A 24,661-nucleotide genomic window follows, 5' to 3' on the forward strand; every position below is an offset into this window, starting at 1 on the left:
AAAATTCAATCTTGCCAAAATGTTCTCTGCAACTAGGCCCAAACCCCCCTTTTCTACCATGGATTTTCTTCAAACCACTTACATTCAAAATTAGACCATCCCAGCAGTGCTCCCAGACCCCTCAACCCACCCCAAAAAATCTGGAACATCCCCAAACAGCCCCCCAAAAACATAAAATACTGCTAAAAACAAAATCGTTTCCACCAGTGATTTTCTTCAAACCACTTGCAATCAAAATTAGACCTTCCGAGCAGTGCTCCCAGACCCCTCAACCCACCCCCAAAAATCTAGAACACCCCCAAGCAGCCCGCCAAAAACATGCAATACTACCAGGCATAAGTTTCAATCGTGCCAAAACGCTCTCTGCAACTAGGCCCAAACCCCCCTTTTCCACCATGGATTTTCTTCAAACCACTTGCAATCAAAATTAGACCTTCCCAGCAGACTCCCAGACCCCTCAACCCACCCTAAAAATCTAGAACACCCCCAAACAGCCCCCTAAAAACATGCAATACTGCTTAAAAAAAACGTTTACACCAGTGATTTTCATCAAACCACTTGCAATCAAAATTAGACCTTCCCAGCAGTGCTCACAGACCCCTCAACCCACCCCCAAAGATCTAGAACACCCCCAAGCAGCCCCCTAAAAACATGCAATACTGCTTAGAAAAAACGTTTACACCAGTGATTTTCATCAAACCACTTGCAATCAAAATTAGACCTTCCCAGCAGTGCTCACAGACCCCTCAACCCACCCCCAAAGATCTAGAACACCCCCAAGCAGCCCCCTAAAAACATGCAATAATGCTTAAAAAAAACGTTTACACCAGTGATTTTCATCAAACCACTTGCAATCAAAATTAGACCTTCCCAGCAGTGCTCACAGACCCCTCAACCCACCCCCAAAGATCTAGAACACCCCCAAGCAGCCCCCCAAAAACATGCAATACTACCAGGCCTAAGTTTCAATCGTGCCAAAATTATCTCTGCAACTAGGCCCAAACCCCCCTTTTCCACCATGGATTTTCTTCAAACCACTTGCAATCAAAATTAGACCTTCCCACCAGTGCTCCCAGACCCCTCAAACCACCCCCAAAGATCTAGAACCCCGTCAAGCAGCCAACCAAAGACATGCAATACTGCTAGGCCTAAGATTCAATCTTGCCAAAACGTTCTCTGCAACTAGGCCCAAACCCCCCTTTTCTACCATGGATTTTCTTCAAACCATTTGCATTCAGAATTAGACCATCCCAGCAGTGCTCCCAGACCCCTCAACCCACCCCGAAAAATCGAGAACACCCCCAAACATCCCCCCAAAAACATGCAATACTGCTAAAAACAAAAACTTTTCCACCAGGGATTTTCTTCAAACCACTTGCAATCAAAATTAGACCTTCCGAACAGTGCTCCCAGACCCCTCAACCCACCCCCAAGGATCTAGAACACCCCCAAGCTGCCCGCCAAAAACATGCAATACTAGCAGGCCTAAATTTCAATCGTGCCAAAACGCTCTCTGCAACTAGACCCAAACCCCCTTTTTCCACCATGGATTTTCTTCAAACCACTTGCAATCAAAATTAGACCTTCCCAGCAGTGCTCCCAGACCCCTCAACCCACCCCCAAAAATCTAGAACACCCCCAAACAGACCCCCAAAAACATGCAATACTGCTTAAATAAAACCTTTCCGCCAGGGATTTTCTTCAAACCACTTGCAATCAAAATTAGACCTTCCCAGCAGTGCGCACACACCCCTCAACCCACTCCGAAAAATCTAGAACACCCCCAAACAGCCCCCCAAAAACATGCAATACTGCTAAAAACAAAAACGTTTCCGCCAGGGATTTTCTTCAAACCACTTGCAATCAAAATTAGACCTTCCGAGCAGTGCTCCCAGACCCCTCAACCCACACCCAAAGATCTAGAACACCCCCAAACAGCCCCCCAAAAACATGCAATACTGCTGGGCCTAAGTTTCAATCTTGCCAAAACGCTCTCTGCAACTAGGCCCAAGCCCCCTTTTTCTACCATGGATTTTCTTCAAACCACTTGCATTCAAAATTAGACCTTCCCAGCAGTGCTCCCAGACCACTCAACCCACCCCCAAAAATCTAGAACACCCCCAAACAGCCCCCAAAAACATGCAATACTGCTAAAAACAAAAACTTTTCCACCAGGGATTTTCTTCAAACCACTTGCAATCAAAATTAGACCTTCCGAGCAGTGCTCCCAGACCCCTCAACCCACACCCAAAGATCTAGAACACCGCCAAGCAGCCCACCAAAAACATAAAATACTACCAGGCCTGTTTCAATCGTGCCAAAACGCTCTCTGCAACTAGGCCCAAACCCCCCTTTTCCACCATGGATTTTCTTCAAACCACTTGCAATCAAAATTAGACCTTCCCAGCAGTGCTCCCAGACCCCTCAACCCAACCTCAAAAATCTAGATTCCCCCCAAACAGCCCTCCAAAAACATGCAGTACTGCTTAAAAAAAAAGTTTCCACCATGGATTTTCTTCAAACCACTTGCAATCAAAATTAGACCTTCCCACCAGTGCTCCCAGACCACTCAACCCACCCCCAAAGATCTAGAACCCCCCCAAGCAGCCACCCAAAAACATGCAATACTGCTAGGCCTAAGATTCTATCTTGCCAAAACGTTCTCTGCAACTAGGCCCAAACCCCCCTTTTCTGCCATGGATTTTCTTCAAACCACTTGCATTCAAAATTAGACCATCCCAGCAGTGCTCCCAGACCCCTCAACCCACCCCGAAAAATCTAGAACATCCCCAAACAGCCCCCCAAAAACATGCAATACTGCTAAAAACAAAATCTTTTCCACCAGGGATTTTCTTCAAACCACTTGCAATCAAAATTAGACCTTCCGAGCAGGGCTCCCAGACCCCTCAACCCACCGCCAAAGATCTAGAACACCCCCAAGCAGCCCGCCAAAAACATGCAATACTACTAGGCCTAAGTTTCAATCGTGCCAAAACGCTCTCTGCAATTAGGCCCAAATCCCCCGTTTCCACCATGGATTTTCTTCAAACCACTTGCAATCAAAATTATACCTTCCCAGCAGTGCTCCCAGACCCCTCAACCCAACCTCAAAAATCTAGATTCCCCCCAAACAGCCCCCCAAAAACATGCAATACTGCTTAAAAAAACGTTTCCACCAGGGATTTTCTTCAAACCACTTGCAATTAAAATTAGAACTTCCAAGCAGTGCTCACAGACCCCTCAACCCACCACCAAAGATCTAGAACACCCCCAAGCAGCCCCCTAAAAACATGCAATACTACCAGGCCTAAGTTTCAATCGTGCCAAAATGCTCTCTGCAACTAGGCCCAAACCCCCTTTTCCACCATGGATTTTCTTCAAACCACTTGCAATCAAAATTAGACCTTCCCACCAGTGCTCCCAGACCCATCAACCCACACCCAAAGATCTAGAACCCCCCTAGCAGCCACCCAAAGACATGCAATACTGCTAGGCCTAAAATTCGATCTTGCCAAAATGTTCTCTGCAACTAGGCCCAAACCCCCCTTTTCTACCATGGATTTTCTTCAAACCACTTGCAATCAAAATTATTCCTTCCCACCAGTGCTCCCAGACCCCTCAACCCACCCCCAAAGATCTAGAACCCCCCTAGCAGCCACCCAAAGACATGCAATACTGCTAGGCCTAAAATTCAATCTTGCCAAAATGTTCTCTGCAACTAGGCCCAAACCCCCCTTTTCTACCATGGATTTTCTTCAAACCACTTACATTCAAAATTAGACCATCCCAGCAGTGCTCCCAGACCCCTCAACCCACCCCAAAAAATCTAGAACATCCCCAAACAGCCCCCCAAAAACATAAAATACTGCTAAAAACAAAATCGTTTCCACCAGTGATTTTCTTCAAACCACTTGCAATCAAAATTAGACCTTCCGAGCAGTGCTCCCAGACCCCTCAACCCACCCCCAAAAATCTAGAACACCCCCAAGCAGCCCGCCAAAAACATGCAATACTACCAGGCATAAGTTTCAATCGTGCCAAAACGCTCTCTGCAACTAGGCCCAAACCCCCCTTTTCCACCATGGATTTTCTTCAAACCACTTGCAATCAAAATTAGACCTTCCCAGCAGACTCCCAGACCCCTCAACCCACCCTAAAAATCTAGAACACCCCCAAACAGCCCCCTAAAAACATGCAATACTGCTTAAAAAAAACGTTTACACCAGTGATTTTCATCAAACCACTTGCAATCAAAATTAGACCTTCCCAGCAGTGCTCACAGACCCCTCAACCCACCCCCAAAGATCTAGAACACCCCAAAGCAGCCCCCTAAAAACATGCAATACTGCTTAGAAAAAACGTTTACACCAGTGATTTTCATCAAACCACTTGCAATCAAAATTAGACCTTCCCAGCAGTGCTCACAGACCCCTCAACCCACCCCCAAAGATCTAGAACACCCCCAAGCAGCCCCCTAAAAACATGCAATAATGCTTAAAAAAAACGTTTACACCAGTGATTTTCATCAAACCACTTGCAATCAAAATTAGACCTTCCCAGCAGTGCTCACAGACCCCTCAACCCACCCCCAAAGATCTAGAACACCCCCAAGCAGCCCCCCAAAAACATGCAATACTACCAGGCCTAAGTTTCAATCGTGCCAAAATTATCTCTGCAACTAGGCCCAAACCCCCCTTTTCCACCATGGATTTTCTTCAAACCACTTGCAATCAAAATTAGACCTTCCCACCAGTGCTCCCAGACCCCTCAAACCACCCCCAAAGATCTAGAACCCCCTCAAGCAGCCAACCAAAGACATGCAATACTGCTAGGCCTAAGATTCAATCTTGCCAAAACGTTCTCTGCAACTAGGCCCAAACCCCCCTTTTCTACCATGGATTTTCTTCAAACCATTTGCATTCAGAATTAGACCATCCCAGCAGTGCTCCCAGACCCCTCAACCCACCCCGAAAAATCGAGAACACCCCCAAACATCCCCCCAAAAACATGCAATACTGCTAAAAACAAAAACTTTTCCACCAGGGATTTTCTTCAAACCACTTGCAATCAAAATTAGACCTTCCGAACAGTGCTCCCAGACCCCTCAACCCACCCCCAAGGATCTAGAACACCCCCAAGCTGCCCGCCAAAAACATGCAATACTAGCAGGCCTAAATTTCAATCGTGCCAAAACGCTCTCTGCAACTAGACCCAAACCCCCTTTTTCCACCATGGATTTTCTTCAAACCACTTGCAATCAAAATTAGACCTTCCCAGCAGTGCTCCCAGACCCCTCAACCCACCCCCAAAAATCTAGAACACCCCCAAACAGACCCCCAAAAACATGCAATACTGCTTAAATAAAACCTTTCCGCCAGGGATTTTCTTCAAACCACATGCAATCAAAATTAGACCTTCCCAGCAGTGCGCACACACCCCTCAACCCACTCCGAAAAATCTAGAACACCCCCAAACAGCCCCCCAAAAACATGCAATACTGCTAAAAACAAAAACGTTTCCGCCAGGGATTTTCTTCAAACCACTTGCAATCAAAATTAGACCTTCCGAGCAGTGCTCCCAGACCCCTCAACCCACACCCAAAGATCTAGAACACCCCCAAACAGCCCCCCAAAAACATGCAATACTGCTGGGCCTAAGTTTCAATCTTGCCAAAACGCTCTCTGCAACTAGGCCCAAGCCCCCTTTTTCTACCATGGATTTTCTTCAAACCACTTGCATTCAAAATTAGACCTTCCCAGCAGTGCTCCCAGACCACTCAACCCACCCCCAAAAATCTAGAACACCCCCAAACAGCCCCCAAAAACATGCAATACTGCTAAAAACAAAAACTTTTCCACCAGGGATTTTCTTCAAACCACTTGCAATCAAAATTAGACCTTCCGAGCAGTGCTCCCAGACCCCTCAACCCACACCCAAAGATCTAGAACACCGCCAAGCAGCCCACCAAAAACATAAAATACTACCAGGCCTGTTTCAATCGTGCCAAAACGCTCTCTGCAACTAGGCCCAAACCCCCCTTTTCCACCATGGATTTTCTTCAAACCACTTGCAATCAAAATTAGACCTTCCCAGCAGTGCTCCCAGACCCCTCAACCCAACCTCAAAAATCTAGATTCCCCCCAAACAGCCCTCCAAAAACATGCAGTACTGCTTAAAAAAAAAGTTTCCACCATGGATTTTCTTCAAACCACTTGCAATCAAAATTAGACCTTCCCACCAGTGCTCCCAGACCACTCAACCCACCCCCAAAGATCTAGAACCCCCCCAAGCAGCCACCCAAAAACATGCAATACTGCTAGGCCTAAGATTCTATCTTGCCAAAACGTTCTCTGCAACTAGGCCCAAACCCCCCTTTTCTGCCATGGATTTTCTTCAAACCACTTGCATTCAAAATTAGACCATCCCAGCAGTGCTCCCAGACCCCTCAACCCACCCCGAAAAATCTAGAACATCCCCAAACAGCCCCCCAAAAACATGCAATACTGCTAAAAACAAAATCTTTTCCACCAGGGATTTTCTTCAAACCACTTGCAATCAAAATTAGACCTTCCGAGCAGGGCTCCCAGACCCCTCAACCCACCGCCAAAGATCTAGAACACCCCCAAGCAGCCCGCCAAAAACATGCAATACTACTAGGCCTAAGTTTCAATCGTGCCAAAACGCTCTCTGCAATTAGGCCCAAATCCCCCGTTTCCACCATGGATTTTCTTCAAACCACTTGCAATCAAAATTATACCTTCCCAGCAGTGCTCCCAGACCCCTCAACCCAACCTCAAAAATCTAGATTCCCCCCAAACAGCCCCCCAAAAACATGCAATACTGCTTAAAAAAAACGTTTCCACCAGGGATTTTCTTCAAACCACTTGCAATTAAAATTAGAACTTCCAAGCAGTGCTCACAGACCCCTCAACCCACCACCAAAGATCTAGAACACCCCCAAGCAGCCCCCTAAAAACATGCAATACTACCAGGCCTAAGTTTCAATCGTGCCAAAATGCTCTCTGCAACTAGGCCCAAACCCCCTTTTCCACCATGGATTTTCTTCAAACCACTTGCAATCAAAATTAGACCTTCCCACCAGTGCTCCCAGACCTATCAACCCACCCCCAAAGATCTAGAACCCCCCTAGCAGCCACCCAAAGACATGCAATACTGCTAGGCCTAAAATTCGATCTTGCCAAAATGTTCTCTGCAACTAGGCCCAAACCCCCCTTTTCTACCATGGATTTTCTTCAAACCACTTGCAATCAAAATTATTCCTTCCCACCAGTGCTCCCAGACCCCTCAACCCACCCCCAAAGATCTAGAACCCCCCTAGCAGCCACCCAAAGACATGCAATACTGCTAGGCCTAAAATTCAATCTTGCCAAAATGTTCTCTGCAACTAGGCCCAAACCCCCCTTTTCTACCATGGATTTTCTTCAAACCACTTACATTCAAAATTAGACCATCCCAGCAGTGCTCCCAGAACCCTCAACCCACCCAAAAAATCTAGAACATCCCCAAACAGCCCCCCAAAAACATAAAATACTGCTAAAAACAAAATCGTTTCCACCAGTGATTTTCTTCAAACCACTTGCAATCAAAATTAGACCTTCCGAGCAGTGCTCCCAGACCCCTCAACCCACCCCCAAAAATCTAGAACACCCCCAAGCAGCCCGCCAAAAACATGCAATACTACCAGGCATAAGTTTCAATCGTGCCAAAACGCTCTCTGCAACTAGGCCCAAACCCCCCTTTTCCACCATGGATTTTCTTCAAACCACTTGCAATCAAAATTAGACCTTCCCAGCAGTGCTCCCAGACCCCTCAACCCACCCTAAAAATCTAGAACACCCCCAAACAGCCCCCTAAAAACATGCAATACTGCTTAAAAAAAGCGTTTACACCAGTGATTTTCATCAAACCACTTGCAATCAAAATTAGACCTTTCCAGCAGTGCTCACAGACCCCTCAACCCACCCCCAAAGATCTAGAACACCCCCAAGCAGCCCCCTAAAAACATGCAATACTGCTTAAAAAAACGTTTACACCAGTGATTTTCATCAAACCACTTGCAATCAAAATTAGACCTTCCCAGCAGTGCTCACAGACCCCTCAACCCACCCCTAAAGATCTAGAACACCCCCAAGCAGCCCCCTAAAAACATGCAATAATGCTTAAAAAAAACGTTTACACCAGTGATTTTTATCCAACCACTTGCAATCAAAATTAGACCTTCCCAGCAGTGCTCCCAGACCCATCAACCCATCCCCAAAGATCTAGAACCCCCCTAGCAGCCACCCAAAGACATGCAATACTGCTAGGCCTAAAATTCGATCTTGCCAAAATGTTCTCTGCAACTAGGCCCAAACCCCCCTTTTCTACCATGGATTTTCTTCAAACCACTTGCAATCAAAATTAGACCTTCCCACCAGTGCTCCCAGACCCCTCAACACACCCCCAAAGATCTAGAACCCCCCTAGCAGCCACCCAAAGACATGCAATACTGCTAGGCCTAAAATTCAATCTTGCCAAAATGTTCCCTGCAACTAGGCCCAAACCCCCTTTTCTACCATGGATTTTCTTCAAACTAATTACATTCAAAATTAGACCATCCCAGCAGTGCTCCCAGACCCCTCAACCCACCCCAAAAAATCTAGAACATCCCCAAACAGCCCCCCAAAAACATAAAATACTGCTAAAAACAAAATCGTTTCCACCAGGGATTTTCTTCAAACCACTTGCAATCAAAATTAGACCTTCCGAGCAGTGCTCCCAGACCCCTCAACCCACCCCCAAAAATCTAGAACACCCCCAAGCAGCCCGCCAAAAACATGCAATACTACCAGGCATAAGTTTCAATCGTGCCAAAACGCTCTCTGCAACTAGGCCCAAACCCCCCTTTTCCACCATGGATTTTCTTCAAACCACTTGCAATCAAAATTAGACCTTCCCAGCAGTGCTCCCAGACCCCTCAACCAACCCTAAAAATCTAGAACACCCCAAACAGCCCCCTAAAAACATGCAATACTGCTTAAAAAAAACGTTTACACCAGTGATTTTCATCAAACCACTTGCAATCAAAATTAGACCTTCCCAGCAGTGCTCACAGACCCCTCAACCCACCCCCAAAGATCTAGAACACCCCCAAGCAGCCCCCTAAAAACATGCAATACTGCTTAGAAAAAACGTTTACACCAGTGATTTTCATCAAACCACTTGCAATCAAAATTAGACCTTCCCAGCAGTGCTCACAGTCCCCTCAACCCACCCCCAAAGATCTAGAACACCCCCAAGCAGCCCCCTAAAAACATGCAATAATGCTTAAAAAAAACGTTTACACCAGTGATTTTCATCAAACCACTTGCAATCAAAATTAGACCTTCCCAGCAGTGCTCACAGACCCCTCAACCCACCCCCAAAGATCTAGAACACCCCCAAGCAGCCCCCCAAAAACATGCAATACTACCAGGCCTAAGTTTCAATCGTGCCAAAATTATCTCTGCAACTAGGCCCAAACCCCCCTTTTCCACCATGGATTTTCTTCAAACCACTTGCAATCAAAATTAGACCTTCCCACCAGTGCTCCCAGACCCCTCAAACCACCCCCAAAGATCTAGAACCCCCTCAAGCAGCCAACCAAAGACATGCAATACTGCTAGGCCTAAGATTCAATCTTGCCAAAACGTTCTCTGCAACTAGGCCTAAACCCCCCTTTTCTACCATGAATTTTCTTCAAACCATTTGCATTCAGAATTAGACCATCCCAGCAGTGCTCCCAGACCCCTCAACCCACCCCGAAAAATCGAGAACACCCCCAAACATCCCCCCAAAAACATGCAATACTGCTAAAAACAAAAACTTTTCCACCAGGGATTTTCTTCAAACCACTTGCAATCAAAATTAGACCTTCCGAACAGTGCTCCCAGACCCCTCAACCCACCCCCAAGGATCTAGAACACCCCCAAGCCGCCCGCCAAAAACATGCAATACTAGCAGGCCTAAATTTCAATCGTGCCAAAACGCTCTCTGCAACTAGACCCAAACCCCCTTTTTCCACCACAGATTTTCTTCAAACCACTTGCAATCAAAATTAGACCTTCCCAGCAGTGCTCCCAGACCCCTCAACCCACCCCCAAAAATCTAGAACACCCCCAAACAGACCCCCAAAAACATGCAATACTGCTTAAATAAAACCTTTCCGCCAGGGATTTTCTTCAAACCACTTGCAATCAAAATTAGACCTTCCCAGCAGTGCTCACACACCCCTCAACCCACCCCGAAAAATCAAGAACACCCCAAACAGCCCCCCAAAAACATGCAATACTGCTAAAAACAAAAATGTTTCCGCCAGGGATTTTCTTCAAACCACTTGCAATCAAAATTAGACCTTCCGAGCAGTGCTCCCAGACCCCTCGACCCACACCCAAAGATCTAGAACACCCCCAAACAGCCCCCCAAAAACATGCAATACTGCTGGGCCTAAGTTTCAATCTTGCCAAAACGCTCTCTGCAACTAGGCCCAAGCCCCCTTTTTCTACCATGGATTTTCTTCAAACCACTTGCATTCAAAATTAGACCTTCCCAGCAGTGCTCCCAGACCACTCAACCCACCCCCAAAAATCTAGAACACCCCCAAACAGCCCCCAAAAACATGCAATACTGCTAAAAACAAAAACTTTTCCACCAGGGATTTTCTTCAAACCACTTGCAATCAAAATTAGACCTTCCGAGCAGTGCTCCCAGACCCCTCAACCCACACCCAAAGATCTAGAACACCGCCAAGCAGCCCACCAAAAACATAAAATACTACCAGTCCTGTTTCAATCGTGCCAAAACGCTCTCTGCAACTAGGCCCAAACCCCCCTTTTCCACCATGGATTTTCTTCAAACAACTTGCAATCAAAATTAGACCTTCCCAGCAGTGCTCCCAGACCCCTCAACCCAACCTCAAAAATCTAGATTCCCCCCAAACAGCCCCCCAAAAACATGCAATACTGCTTAAAAAAACGTTTCCACCATGGATTTTCTTCAAACCACTTGCAAATTAAATTAGAACTTCCAAGCAGTGCTCACAGACCCCTCAACCCACCACCAAAGATCTAGAACACCCCCCAGCAGCCCCCTAAAAACATGCAATACTACCAGGCCTAAGTTTCAATCGTGCCAAAATGCTCTCTGCAACTAGGCCCAAACCCCCCTTTTCCACCATGGATTTTCTTCAAACCACTTGCAATCAAAATTATACCTTCCCACCAGTGCTCCCAGACCCATCAACCCACCCCCAAAGATCTAGAACCCCCCTAGCAGCCACCCAAAGACATGCAATACTTTTAGGCCTAAAATTCGATCTTGCCAAAATGTTCTCTGCAACTAGGCCCAAACCCCCCTTTTCTACCATGGATTTTCTTCAAACCACTTGCATTCAAAATTAGACCATCCCAGCAGTGCTCCCAGACCCCTCAACCCACCCCAAAAAATCTAGAACATCCCCAAACAGCCCCCCAAAAACATGCAATACTTCTAAAAACAAAATCTTTTCCACCAGGGATTTTCTTCAAACCACTTGCAATCAAAATTAGACCTTCCGAGCAGTGCTCCCAGACCCCTCAACCCACACCCAAAGATCTAGAACACCCCCAAGCAGCCCGCCAAAAACATAAAATACTACCAGGCCAAAATTTCAATCGTGCCAAAACGCTCTCTGCAACTAGACCCAAACATCCTTTTTCCACCATGGATTTTCTTCAAACCACTTGCAATCAAAATTAGACCTTCCCAGCAGTGCTCCCAGACCCCTCAACCCACCCCCAAAAATCTAGAACACCCCCAAACAGACCCCCAAAAACATGCCATACTGCTTAAATAAAACGTTTCCGCCAGGGATTTTCTTCAAACCACTTGCAATCAAAATTAGACCTTTCCAGCAGTGCTCACACACCCCTCAACCCACCCCGAAAAATCTAGAACACCCCCAAACAGCCCCCCAAAAACATGCAATACTGCTAAAAACAAAAACGTTTCCGCCATGGATTTTCTTCAAACCACTTGCAATCAAAATTAGACCTTCTGAGCAGTGCTCCCAGACCCCTCAACCCACACCCAAAGATCTAGAACACCCCCAAACAGCCCCCCCAAAAAATGCAATACTGCTGGGCCTAAGTTCCAATCTTGCCAAAACGCTCTCTGCAACTAGGCCCAAGCCCCCTTTTTCTACCATGGATTTTCTTCAAACCACTTGCATTCAAAATTAGACCTTCCCAGCAGTGCTCCCAGACCACTCAACCCACCCCCAAAAATCTAGAACACCCCCAAACAGCCCCCAAAAACATGCAATACTGCTAAAAACAAAAACTTTTCCACCAGGGATTTTCTTCAAACCACTTGCAATCAAAATTAGACCTTCCGAGCAGTGCTCCCAGACCCCTCAACCCACACCCCAAGATCTAGAACACCGCCAAGCAGCCCGCCAAAAACATAAAATACTACCAGGCCTGTTTCAATCGTGCCAAAACGCTCTCTGCAACTAGGCCCAAACCCCCCTTTTCCACAATGGATTTTCTTAAAACCATTTGCAATCAAAATTAGACCTTCCCAGCAGTGCTCCCAGACCCCTCAACCCAACCTCAAAAATCTAGATTTCCCCCGAACAGCCCCCCAAAAACATGCAATACTGCTTAAAAAAAACGTTTCCACCATGGATTTTCTTCAAACCACTTGCAATCAAAATTAGAATTTCCCACCAGTGCTCCCAGACCACTCAACCCAACCCCAAAGATCTAGAACCCCCCCAAAGCAGCCACCCAAAAACATGCAATACTGCTAGGCCTAAGATTCTATCTTGCCAAAACGTTCTCTGCAACTCGGCCCAAAGCCCCTTTTCTGCCATGGAATTTCTTCAAACCACTTGCATTCAAAATTAGACCATCCCAGCAGTGCTCCCAGACCCCTCAACCCACCCCGAAAAATCTAGAACATCCCCAAACAGCCCCCCAAAAACATGCAATACTGCTAAAAACAAAATCTTTTCCACCAGTGATTTTCTTCAAACCACTTGCAATCAAAATTAGACCTTCCGAGCAGTGCTCCCAGACCCCTCAACCCACCACCGAAGATCTAGAACACCCCCAAGCAGCCCGCCAAAAACATGCAATACTACTAGGCCTAAGTTTCAATCGTGCCAAAACGCTCTCTGCAATTAGGCCCAAACCCCCCTTTTCCACCATGGATTTTCTTCAAACCACTAGCAATCAAAATTAGACCTTCCCACCAGTGCTCCCAGACCCCTCAACCCAACCGCAAAAATCTAGATTCCCCCCAAACAGCCCCCCAAAAACATGCAATACTGCTTAAAAAAAACGTTTCCACCAGGGATTTTCTTCAAACCACTTGCAATTAAAATTAGAACTTCCAAGCAGTGCTCACAGACCCCTCAACACACCACCAAAGATCTAGAACACCCCCAAACAGCCCCCTAAAAACATTCAATACTACCAGGCCTAAGTTTCAATCGTGCCAAAATGCTCTCTGCAACTAGGCCCAAACCCCCCTTTTCCAACATGGATTTTCTTCAAACCACTTGCAATCAAAATTAGACCTTCCCACCAGTGCTCCCAGACCCATCAACCCACCCCCAAAGATCTAGAACCCCCTTAGCAGCCACCCAAAGACATGCAATACTGCTAGGCCAAAAATTCGATCTTGCCAAAATGTTCTCTGCAACTAGGCCCAGACCCCCCTTTTCTACCATGGATTTTCTTCAAACCACTTGCAATCAAAATTAGACCCTCCCAACCCACCACAAAGATCTAGAACCCCCCTAGCAGCCACCCAAAGACATGCAATACTGCTAGGCCTAAAATTCAATCTTGCCAAAATGTTCTCTGCAACTAGGCCCAAACCCCCCTTTTCTACCATGGATTTTCTTCAAACCACTTACATTCAAAATTAGACCTTCCCACCAGTGCTCCCAGACCCATCAACCCACCCCCAAAGATCTAGAACCCCCCTAGCAGCCACCCAAAGACATGCAATACTTTTAGGCCTAAAATTCGATCTTGCCAAAATGTTCTCTGCAACTAGGCCCAAACCCCCCTTTTCTACCATGGATTTTCTTCAAACCACTTGCATTCAAAATTAGACCATCCCAGCAGTGCTCCCAGACCCCTCAACCCACCCCAAAAAATCTAGAACATCCCCAAACAGCCCCCCAAAAACATGCAATACTTCTAAAAACAAAATCTTTTCCACCAGGGATTTTCTTCAAACCACTTGCAATCAAAATTAGACCTTCCCAGCAGTGCTCCCAGGCCCCTCAACCCAACCTCAAAAATCTAGATTCCCCCCAAACAGCCCTCCAAAAACATGCAGTACTGCTTAAAAAAAAAGTTTCCACCATGGATTTTCTTCAAACCACTTGCAATCAAAATTAGACCTTCCCACCAGTGCTCCCAGACCACTCAACCCACCCCCAAAGATCTAGAACCCCCCCAAGCAGCCACCCAAAAACATGCAATACTGCTAGGCCTAAGATTCTATCTTGCCAAAACGTTCTCTGCAACTAGGCCCAAACCCCCCTTTTCTGCCATGGATTTTCTTCAAACCACTTGCATTCAAAATTAGACCATCCCAGCAGTGCTCCCAGACCCCTCAACCCACCCCGAAAAATCTAGAACATCCCCAAACAGCCCCCCAAAAACATGCAATACTGCTAAAAACAAAATCTTTTCCACCAGGGATTTTCTTCAAACCACTTGCAATCAAAATTAGACCTTCCGAGCAGGGCTCCCAGACCCCTCAACCCACCGCCAAAGATCTAGAACACCCCCAAGCAGCCCGCCAAAAACATGCAATACTACTAGGCCTAAGTTTCAATCGTGCCAAAACGCTCTCTGCAATTAGGCCCAAATCCCCCGTTTCCACCATGGATTTTCTTCAAACCACTTGCAATCAAAATTATACCTTCCCAGCAGTGCTCCCAGACCCCTCAACCCAACCTCAAAAATCTAGATTCCCCCCAAACAGCCCCCCAAAAACATGCAATACTGCTTAAAAAAAACGTTTCCACCAGGGATTTTCTTCAAACCACTTGCAATTAAAATTAGAACTTCCAAGCAGTGCTCACAGACCCCTCAACCCACCACCAAAGATCTAGAACACCCCCAAGCAGCCCCCTAAAAACATGCAATACTACCAGGCCTAAGTTTCAATCGTGCCAAAATGCTCTCTGCAACTAGGCCCAAACCCCCTTTTCCACCATGGATTTTCTTCAAACCACTTGCAATCAAAATTAGACCTTCCCACCAGTGCTCCCAGACCCATCAACCCACCCCCAAAGATCTAGAACCCCCCTAGCAGCCACCCAAAGACATGCAATACTGCTAGGCCTAAAATTCGATCTTGCCAAAATGTTCTCTGCAACTAGGCCCAAACCCCCCTTTTCTACCATGGATTTTCTTCAAACCACTTGCAATCAAAATTATTCCTTCCCACCAGTGCTCCCAGACCCCTCAACCCACCCCCAAAGATCTAGAACCCCCCTAGCAGCCACCCAAAGACATGCAATACTGCTAGGCCTAAAATTCAATCTTGCCAAAATGTTCTCTGCAACTAGGCCCAAACCCCCCTTTTCTACCATGGATTTTCTTCAAACCACTTACATTCAAAATTAGACCATCCCAGCAGTGCTCCCAGACCCCTCAACCCACCCCAAAAAATCTAGAACATCCCCAAACAGCCCCCCAAAAACATAAAATACTGCTAAAAACAAAATCGTTTCCACCAGTGATTTTCTGCAAACCACTTGCAATCAAAATTAGACCTTCCGAGCAGTGCTCCCAGACCCCTCAACCCACCCCCAAAAATCTAGAACACCCCCAAGCAGCCCGCCAAAAACATGCAATACTACCAGGCATAAGTTTCAATCGTGCCAAAACGCTCTCTGCAACTAGGCCCAAACCCCCCTTTTCCACCATGGATTTTCTTCAAACCACTTGCAATCAAAATTAGACCTTCCCAGCAGTGCTCCCAGACCCCTCAACCCACCCTAAAAATCTAGAACACCCCCAAACAGCCCCCTAAAAACATGCAATACTGCTTAAAAAAAGCGTTTACACCAGTGATTTTCATCAAACCACTTGCAATCAAAATTAGACCTTTCCAGCAGTGCTCACAGACCCCTCAACCCACCCCCAAAGATCTAGAACACCCCCAAGCAGCCCCCTAAAAACATGCAATACTGCTTAAAAAAACGTTTACACCAGTGATTTTCATCAAACCACTTGCAATCAAAATTAGACCTTCCCAGCAGTGCTCACAGACCCCTCAACCCACCCCTAAAGATCTAGAACACCCCCAAGCAGCCCCCTAAAAACATGCAATAATGCTTAAAAAAAACGTTTACACCAGTGATTTTTATCCAACCACTTGCAATCAAAATTAGACCTTCCCAGCAGTGCTCCCAGACCCATCAACCCATCCCCAAAGATCTAGAACCCCCCTAGCAGCCACCCAAAGACATGCAATACTGCTAGGCCTAAAATTCGATCTTGCCAAAATGTTCTCTGCAACTAGGCCCAAACCCCCCTTTTCTACCATGGATTTTCTTCAAACCACTTGCAATCAAAATTAGACCTTCCCACCAGTGCTCCCAGACCCCTCAACACACCCCCAAAGATCTAGAACCCCCCTAGCAGCCACCCAAAGACATGCAATACTGCTAGGCCTAAAATTCAATCTTGCCAAAATGTTCTCTGCAACTAGGCCCAAACCCCCTTTTCTACCATGGATTTTCTTCAAACTAATTACATTCAAAATTAGACCCTCCCAGCAGTGCTCCCAGACCCCTCAACCCACCCCAAAAAATCTAGAACATCCCCAAACAGCCCCCCAAAAACATAAAATACTGCTAAAAACAAAATCGTTTCCACCAGGGATTTTCTTCAAACCACTTGCAATCAAAATTAGACCTTCCGAGCAGTGCTCCCAGACCCCTCAACCCACCCCCAAAAATCTAGAACACCCCCAAGCAGCCCGCCAAAAACATGCAATACTACCAGGCATAAGTTTCAATCGTGCCAAAACGCTCTCTGCAACTAGGCCCAAACCCCCCTTTTCCACCATGGATTTTCTTCAAACCACTTGCAATCAAAATTAGACCTTCCCAGCAGTGCTCCCAGACCCCTCAACCAACCCTAAAAATCTAGAACACCCCAAACAGCCCCCTAAAAACATGCAATACTGCTTAAAAAAAACGTTTACACCAGTGATTTTCATCAAACCACTTGCAATCAAAATTAGACCTTCCCAGCAGTGCTCACAGACCCCTCAACCCACCCCCAAAGATCTAGAACACCCCCAAGCAGCCCCCTAAAAACATGCAATACTGCTTAGAAAAAACGTTTACACCAGTGATTTTCATCAAACCACTTGCAATCAAAATTAGACCTTCCCAGCAGTGCTCACAGTCCCCTCAACCCACCCCCAAAGATCTAGAACACCCCCAAGCAGCCCCCTAAAAACATGCAATAATGCTTAAAAAAAACGTTTACACCAGTGATTTTCATCAAACCACTTGCAATCAAAATTAGACCTTCCCAGCAGTGCTCACAGACCCCTCAACCCACCCCCAAAGATCTAGAACACCCCCAAGCAGCCCCCCAAAAACATGCAATACTACCAGGCCTAAGTTTCAATCGTGCCAAAATTATCTCTGCAACTAGGCCCAAACCCCCCTTTTCCACCATGGATTTTCTTCAAACCACTTGCAATCAAAATTAGACCTTCCCACCAGTGCTCCCAGACCCCTCAAACCACCCCCAAAGATCTAGAACCCCCTCAAGCAGCCAACCAAAGACATGCAATACTGCTAGGCCTAAGATTCAATCTTGCCAAAACGTTCTCTGCAACTAGGCCCAAACCCCCCTTTTCTACCATGAATTTTCTTCAAACCATTTGCATTCAGAATTAGACCATCCCAGCAGTGCTCCCAGACCCCTCAACCCACCCCGAAAAATCGAGAACACCCCCAAACATCCCCCCAAAAACATGCAATACTGCTAAAAACAAAAACTTTTCCACCAGGGATTTTCTTCAAACCACTTGCAATCAAAATTAGACCTTCCGAACAGTGCTCCCAGACCCCTCAACCCACCCCCAAGGATCTAGAACACCCCCAAGCCGCCCGCCAAAAACATGCAATACTAGCAGGCCTAAATTTCAATCGTGCCAAAACGCTCTCTGCAACTAGACCCAAACCCCCTTTTTCCACCACAGATTTTCTTCAAACCACTTGCAATCAAAATTAGACCTTCCCAGCAGTGCTCCCAGACCCCTCAACCCACCCCCAAAAATCTAGAACACCCCCAAACAGACCCCCAAAAACATGCAATACTGCTTAAATAAAACCTTTCCGCCAGGGATTTTCTTCAAACCACTTGCAATCAAAATTAGACCTTCCCAGCAGTGCTCACACACCCCTCAACCCACCCCGAAAAATCAAGAACACCCCAAACAGCCCCCCAAAAACATGCAATACTGCTAAAAACAAAAATGTTTCCGCCAGGGATTTTCTTCAAACCACTTGCAATCAAAATTAGACCTTCCGAGCAGTGCTCCCAGACCCCTCGACCCACACCCAAAGATCTAGAACACCCCCAAACAGCCCCCCAAAAACATGCAATACTGCTGGGCCTAAGTTTCAATCTTGCCAAAACGCTCTCTGCAACTAGGCCCAAGCCCCCTTTTTCTACCATGGATTTTCTTCAAACCACTTGCATTCAAAATTAGACCTTCCCAGCAGTGCTCCCAGACCACTCAACCCACCCCCAAAAATCTAGAACACCCCCAAACAGCCCCCAAAAACATGCAATACTGCTAAAAACAAAAACTTTTCCACCAGGGATTTTCTTCAAACCACTTGCAATCAAAATTAGACCTTCCGAGCAGTGCTCCCAGACCCCTCAACCCACACCCAAAGATCTAGAACACCGCCAAGCAGCCCGCCAAAAACATAAAATACTACCAGTCCTGTTTCAATCGTGCCAAAACGCTCTCTGCAACTAGGCCCAAACCCCCCTTTTCCACCATGGATTTTCTTCAAACAACTTGCAATCAAAATTAGACCTTCCCAGCAGTGCTCCCAGACCCCTCAACCCAACCTCAAAAATCTAGATTCCCCCCAAACAGCCCCCCAAAAACATGCAATACTGCTTAAAAAAACGTTTCCACCATGGATTTTCTTCAAACCACTTGCAAATTAAATTAGAACTTCCAAGCAGTGCTCACAGACCCCTCAACCCACCACCAAAGATCTAGAACACCCCCCAGCAGCCCCCTAAAAAAATGCAATACTACCAGGCCTAAGTTTCAATCGTGCCAAAATGCTCTCTGCAACTAGGCCCAAACCCCCCTTTTCCACCATGGATTTTCTTCAAACCACTTGCAATCAAAATTATACCTTCCCACCAGTGCTCCCAGACCCATCAACCCACCCCCAAAGATCTAGAACCCCCCTAGCAGCCACCCAAAGACATGCAATACTTTTAGGCCTAAAATTCGATCTTGCCAAAATGTTCTCTGCAACTAGGCCCAAACCCCCCTTTTCTACCATGGATTTTCTTCAAACCACTTGCATTCAAAATTAGACCATCCCAGCAGTGCTCCCAGACCCCTCAACCCACCCCAAAAAATCTAGAACATCCCCAAACAGCCCCCCAAAAACATGCAATACTTCTAAAAACAAAATCTTTTCCACCAGGGATTTTCTTCAAACCACTTGCAATCAAAATTAGACCTTCCGAGCAGTGCTCCCAGACCCCTCAACCCACACCCAAAGATCTAGAACACCCCCAAGCAGCCCGCCAAAAACATAAAATACTACCAGGCCAAAATTTCAATCGTGCCAAAACGCTCTCTGCAACTAGACCCAAACATCCTTTTTCCACCATGGATTTTCTTCAAACCACTTGCAATCAAAATTAGACCTTCCCAGCAGTGCTCCCAGACCCCTCAACCCACCCCCAAAAATCTAGAACACCCCCAAACAGACCCCCAAAAACATGCCATACTGCTTAAATAAAACGTTTCCGCCAGGGATTTTCTTCAAACCACTTGCAATCAAAATTAGACCTTTCCAGCAGTGCTCACACACCCCTCAACCCACCCCGAAAAATCTAGAACACCCCCAAACAGCCCCCCAAAAACATGCAATACTGCTAAAAACAAAAACGTTTCCGCCATGGATTTTCTTCAAACCACTTGCAATCAAAATTAGACCTTCTGAGCAGTGCTCCCAGACCCCTCAACCCACACCCAAAGATCTAGAACACCCCCAAACAGCCCCCCCAAAAAATGCAATACTGCTGGGCCTAAGTTCCAATCTTGCCAAAACGCTCTCTGCAACTAGGCCCAAGCCCCCTTTTTCTACCATGGATTTTCTTCAAACCACTTGCATTCAAAATTAGACCTTCCCAGCAGTGCTCCCAGACCACTCAACCCACCCCCAAAAATCTAGAACACCCCCAAACAGCCCCCAAAAACATGCAATACTGCTAAAAACAAAAACTTTTCCACCAGGGATTTTCTTCAAACCACTTGCAATCAAAATTAGACCTTCCGAGCAGTGCTCCCAGACCCCTCAACCCACACCCAAAGATCTAGAACACCGCCAAGCAGCCCGCCAAAAACATAAAATACTACCAGGCCTGTTTCAATCGTGCCAAAACGCTCTCTGCAACTAGGCCCAAACCCCCCTTTTCCACAATGGATTTTCTTAAAACCATTTGCAATCAAAATTAGACCTTCCCAGCAGTGCTCCCAGACCCCTCAACCCAACCTCAAAAATCTAGATTTCCCCCGAACAGCCCCCCAAAAACATGCAATACTGCTTAAAAAAAACGTTTCCACCATGGATTTTCTTCAAACCACTTGCAATCAAAATTAGAATTTCCCACCAGTGCTCCCAGACCACTCAACCCAACCCCAAAGATCTAGAACCCCCCCAAAGCAGCCACCCAAAAACATGCAATACTGCTAGGCCTAAGATTCTATCTTGCCAAAACGTTCTCTGCAACTCGGCCCAAAGCCCCTTTTCTGCCATGGAATTTCTTCAAACCACTTGCATTCAAAATTAGACCATCCCAGCAGTGCTCCCAGACCCCTCAACCCACCCCGAAAAATCTAGAACATCCCCAAACAGCCCCCCAAAAACATGCAATACTGCTAAAAACAAAATCTTTTCCACCAGTGATTTTCTTCAAACCACTTGCAATCAAAATTAGACCTTCCGAGCAGTGCTCCCAGACCCCTCAACCCACCACCGAAGATCTAGAACACCCCCAAGCAGCCCGCCAAAAACATGCAATACTACTAGGCCTAAGTTTCAATCGTGCCAAAACGCTCTCTGCAATTAGGCCCAAACCCCCCTTTTCCACCATGGATTTTCTTCAAACCACTAGCAATCAAAATTAGACCTTCCCACCAGTGCTCCCAGACCCCTCAACCCAACCGCAAAAATCTAGATTCCCCCCAAACAGCCCCCCAAAAACATGCAATACTGCTTAAAAAAAACGTTTCCACCAGGGATTTTCTTCAAACCACTTGCAATTAAAATTAGAACTTCCAAGCAGTGCTCACAGACCCCTCAACACACCACCAAAGATCTAGAACACCCCCAAACAGCCCCCTAAAAGCATTCAATACTACCAGGCCTAAGTTTCAATCGTGCCAAAATGCTCTCTGCAACTAGGCCCAAACCCCCCTTTTCCAACATGGATTTTCTTCAAACCACTTGCAATCAAAATTAGACCTTCCCACCAGTGCTCCCAGACCCATCAACCCACCCCCAAAGATCTAGAACCCCCTTAGCAGCCACCCAAAGACATGCAATACTGCTAGGCCAAAAATTCGATCTTGCCAAAATGTTCTCTGCAACTAGGCCCAGACCCCCCTTTTCTACCATGGATTTTCTTCAAACCACTTGCAATCAAAATTAGACCTTCCCACCAGTGCTCCCAGACCCCTCAACCCACCACAAAGATCTAGAACCCCCCTAGCAGCCACCCAAAGACATGCAATACTGCTAGGCCTAAAATTCAATCTTGCCAAAATGTTCTCTGCAACTAGGCCCAAACCCCCCTTTTCTACCATGGATTTTCTTCAAACCACTTACATTCAAAATTAGACCATCCCAGCAGTGCTCCCAAACCCCTCAACCCACCCCAAAAAATCTAGAACATCCCCAAACAGCCCCCCAAAAACATGCAATAGTGCTGGGCCTAAGTTTCAATCTTGCCAAAACGCTCTCTGCAACTAGGCCCAAGCCCCCTTTTTCTACCATGGATTTTCTTCAAACCACTTGCATTCAAAATTAGACCTTCCCAGCAGTGCTCCCAGACCACTCAACCCACCCCCAAAAATCTAGAACACCCCCAAACAGCCCCCAAAAACATGCAATACTGCTAAAAACAAAAACTTTTCCACCAGGGATTTTCTTCAAACCACTTGCAATCAAAATTAGACCTTCCGAGCAGTGCTCCCAGACCCCTCAACCCACACCCAAAGATCTAGAACACCGCCAAGCAGCCCGCCAAAAACATAAAATACTACAGTCCTGTTTCAATCGTGCCAAAACGCTCTCTGCAACTAGGCCCAAACCCCCCTTTTCCACCATGGATTTTCTTCAAACAACTTGCAATCAAAATTAGACCTTCCCAGCAGTGCTCCCAGACCCCTCAACCCAACCTCAAAAATCTAGATTCCCCCCAAACAGCCCCCCAAAAACATGCAATACTGCTTAAAAAAACGTTTCCACCATGGATTTTCTTCAAACCACTTGCAAATTAAATTAGAACTTCCAAGCAGTGCTCACAGACCCCTCAACCCACCACCAAAGATCTAGAACACCCCCCAGCAGCCCCCTAAAAACATGCAATACTACCAGGCCTAAGTTTCAATCGTGCCCAAATGCTCTCTGCAACTAGGCCCAAACCCCCCTTTTCCACCATGGATTTTCTTCAAACCACTTGCAATCAAAATTATACCTTCCCACCAGTGCTCCCAGACCCATCAACCCACCCCCAAAGATCTAGAACCCCCCTAGCAGCCACCCAAAGACATGCAATACTTTTAGGCCTAAAATTCGATCTTGCCAAAATGTTCTCTGCAACTAGGCCCAAACCCCCCTTTTCTACCATGGATTTTCTTCAAACCACTTGCATTCAAAATTAGACCATCCCAGCAGTGCTCCCAGACCCCTCAACCCACCCCAAAAAATCTAGAACATCCCCAAACAGCCCCCCAAAAACATGCAATACTTCTAAAAACAAAATCTTTTCCACCAGGGATTTTCTTCAAACCACTTGCAATCAAAATTAGACCTTCCGAGCAGTGCTCCCAGACCCCTCAACCCACACCCAAAGATCTAGAACACCCCCAAGCAGCCCGCCAAAAACATAAAATACTACCAGGCCAAAATTTCAATCGTGCCAAAACGCTCTCTGCAACTAGACCCAAACATCCTTTTTCCACCATGGATTTTCTTCAAACCACTTGCAATCAAAATTAGACCTTCCCAGCAGTGCTCCCAGACCCCTCAACCCACCCCCAAAAATCTAGAACACCCCCAAACAGACCCCCAAAAACATGCCATACTGCTTAAATAAAACGTTTCCGCCAGGGATTTTCTTCAAACCACTTGCAATCAAAATTAGACCTTTCCAGCAGTGCTCACACACCCCGAAAAATCTAGAACACCCCCAAACAGCCCCCCAAAAACATGCAATACTGCTAAAAACAAAAACGTTTCCGCCATGGATTTTCTTCAAACCACTTGCAATCAAAATTAGACTTCTGAGCAGTGCTCCCAGACCCCTCAACCCACACCCAAAGATCTAGAACACCCCCAAACAGCCCCCCCAAAAAATGCAATACTGCTGGGCCTAAGTTCCAATCTTGCCAAAACGCTCTCTGCAACTAGGCCCAAGCCCCCTTTTTCTACCATGGATTTTCTTCAAACCACTTGCATTCAAAATTAGACCTTCCCAGCAGTGCTCCCAGACCACTCAACCCACCCCCAAAAATCTAGAACACCCCCAAACAGCCCCCAAAAACATGCAATACTGCTAAAAACAAAAACTTTTCCACCAGGGATTTTCTTCAAACCACTTGCAATCAAAATTAGACCTTCCGAGCAGTGCTCCCAGACCCCTCAACCCACACCCAAAGATCTAGAACACCGCCAAGCAGCCCGCCAAAAACATAAAATACTACCAGGCCTGTTTCAATCGTGCCAAAACGCTCTCTGCAACTAGGCCCAAACCCCCCTTTTCCACAATGGATTTTCTTAAAACCATTTGCAATCAAAATTAGACCTTCCCAGCAGTGCTCCCAGACCCCTCAACCCAACCTCAAAAATCTAGATTTCCCCCGAACAGCCCCCAAAAACATGCAATACTGCTTAAAAAAAACGTTTCCACCATGGATTTTCTTCAAACCACTTGCAATCAAAATTAGAATTTCCCACCAGTGCTCCCAGACCACTCAACCCAACCCCAAAGATCTAGAACCCCCCCAAAGCAGCCACCCAAAAACATGCAATACTGCTAGGCCTAAGATTCTATCTTGCCAAAACGTTCTCTGCAACTCGGCCCAAAGCCCCCTT

Source organism: Lissotriton vulgaris, chromosome 2_2 (genome assembly GCF_964263255.1).
Source record: "Lissotriton vulgaris chromosome 2_2, aLisVul1.2, whole genome shotgun sequence".
NCBI classification, from domain to species: domain Eukaryota; kingdom Metazoa; phylum Chordata; class Amphibia; order Caudata; family Salamandridae; genus Lissotriton; species Lissotriton vulgaris.